The following is a 2,771-nucleotide window of genomic DNA, read 5'->3' on the forward strand; positions in this document are numbered from 1 at the left end:
CTGACGGACCTCCAAAGACAGCTCGTGATTAAGCCTAAATGGAGAGCACACAAAAGAAACATTCACAGCGCAAGACTAGCGATTACCAGCACTAGAGAGACCTTGCAGATATTCTAAGCACCCCTCACCAAGCCTACAAAGTCTAGGCTCCACGGGATGAAGCCCGCCCATACTTTCGCACGTTTGATGCAGGCCCCCCACAACTTCTGTTAAACCCGCAATAAACATTCCCCACCCTTGGCCAGAGCTTTTTGGACTGGCAGTTGCCCAGAATCGCTTGAGCCGGCAAAGCACTATGATGTTTTCTGGAGAGAGAGGATCTTTCCCAAGCTCTGCCCACAACTTACATGTTGACGTCGTTGATGCCCACGTGCTGTTGAAGTGTTTTTTCCGCATCGCAGCCGAACAAACTGCATAAGGAGAGTGGAAATTTAGACCAGAGGTCAACGCTCTCTGACAGCAAGCAGAGGAGAGGCCGTTGTGGGAAAGTGGGGATGAAAAAGGACAGGGAAAAAGGCCCCGCACCTCTCCATGGCGCGAATTGACGCTGTCTGCCACTTTCTTGAGGAGTGTTCCGATGGGCTGTTGTGTAGGGTCGTTCCTCCCGCAACCATGTTCCCATACTCAACTGTGTACAATCGGTTGTATTCCGTTCTTGGGCCGAGATCATTCACCGGCAAACCTGTGAATCAAAAGGAGAAAATCAGGCTAATTTGAGAGGGTCATTCCCTCCCCCATCTTTTCCTTCGGCGCCGCATCACCATCCCAACATTAAACAGTAGCAGTTAACTGGAGGGTCACGAGTGCGGTATGGATTGAGAAGGGGCCGTTCCCATTTGTTCGCTGCAGCATCAGGATGTAACTGCTCCTGAAATGTCACTTTTCGCAAGACATCCTTGCTTCACCCTGAGAAGTCGCCAAGTTTGAGGAATATCAAGTGTTCAATGGACAGTCCGTGCCTCCAGCCTTAAAACGCGGGGATCCGTTCCGGATCCCGCCGCAGAAGGGCGAATTCCGCCATGCTCGATCCACATTGGAAACATGCTTGTTGCGCGCATGCAGGCGCGGCGGGGCACAAGCGCCCATTCAATTGAAATGGGACGCGCGCCCCTTCCGCCCACGGCTTGAGGGCCCGTGTTATCAAGCTGCGTATGGCACCCCGTGTATGGCGGCGGGCGCACTGTATTGCAGCTTTGGACCCCACTAAACAGGGAGAGTCAGCCCCAACAAGGAGAAGGCATATAAGATTGTTTGAACAGAAACGGATGCGAAAACTGGAGAAGTTTCCACCTGTGGAAAAGAGCCTTTTTGGGCTGCCTTCGCTCACTGCAATGCCTAACCTTGGTTTCCGTTCAAAGACAGGCTTGACATGTTCCCTGTAGAAGTCCAGTGGCGAGATGGGCCCGATTTGTGGTAAGTCTTCTCTTTGTCGTACTACTCCAGGTGAAGGTCTTGGAGGTCTCCCAGGCAGATGGTGACCACTCTGAACACCTGCCACGAGACAACAACAGAAAAACACAAGGAGGAACTGGTCATCGCCCAGTCCTCCCTTTGCCTGGCCGCAGAATCAGCTCTGGTAACTTGGGGCAGAAAGCTTTTGGCCTGATGGTCTGCCCTCACTGTGGTGTGTACGCGCAAGGGTGAAAGAACCACACGTGATCTCTAGCTTTAAAAAATGGGGATTGCAGGAGAGGGATGCAATGAAAGGATGTTGAAGGAGTCCTAGTAGCACTTTGGGCTAAGCAGAACGGAGATGAGACTTCTGATATGTGTTCCAGCACAATTATCTCGTGCCCTCTAGCGTGGAAATCTCGCTCCGAGACCTTGGCTGGATACGCACGGCACAATAATCCGGTTGACACACTTAATGCCACGCTCAATGCTCTTGGAAGTCTGGGTATTTTAGCTTCTCTGTCAAGAGCGCTGGTTGCTATAATGAACTAAGATGGTGCCATGATGGTAAAAGCAGGCCCAGCTGCATTAAATTGAGCGTGGCGGCAGCCTCTATGTTTTAAAAGTGGCTAATATTTAATTCACTTTAAATTCCCTTTGTGTTTTTAATGGTAACCTTTTTGAGTTGTAAGCTGCCTTTTGTGTACCAAACTATACCACACCTCTTCGATCATGGCATCCTTGGCCGCAGAGAGCTCATCTCCTCATTGCATTCGGTCTCCACCAGTTTCGTAGCCGGTGGCAGTTTCCCGCATCTGTGCAGAAAACAGAGAGGTCACCAGTAGAAGAGGAACACGTTGTTCTAAAGAGCGCTGGAAGGGTACACTCAAATCGTACACATCTGTCACAATGGGGGTTTACCTATGGTGAGCAGGGCTGTGACTCTATTACTTCAGTGATAGTGGTTCCCAGGTCATGGAAACCATGCTGGAAGGAATAGTAGAGCAGTAAGAGTAACAAGAAAACTGCAGAGAAAAATTCTTTTCTCTTACAGTGGGAAGGAAACTACCATAGTTATTCATCCTTGCACACCATATGACGAAAAATAATCACTATCCCTACTCAGGGATACCCAGGAGCAAACCCACTGATCCCAAAGACCTCAGTTACCTTGTAGTTGAGAATCTCATCATCCGTCTGGAAGCCTCGGTGGTGAAGGATTCTGGGAAGAGCTTCTTGGGAATAACGGCCATGCTTCTGCCAAAAAAAACACATGTTTGTTTTACTGTCTGTGAATCAGCGATGAAATGGAAAGGAAGAGCGTTCTGCCCTGCACACCCAGAATTGATTTAAGCGAAGGACACGTCGTTCGAAGATCA

Source organism: Sceloporus undulatus, chromosome 11 (genome assembly GCF_019175285.1).
Source record: "Sceloporus undulatus isolate JIND9_A2432 ecotype Alabama chromosome 11, SceUnd_v1.1, whole genome shotgun sequence".
NCBI classification, from domain to species: domain Eukaryota; kingdom Metazoa; phylum Chordata; class Lepidosauria; order Squamata; family Phrynosomatidae; genus Sceloporus; species Sceloporus undulatus.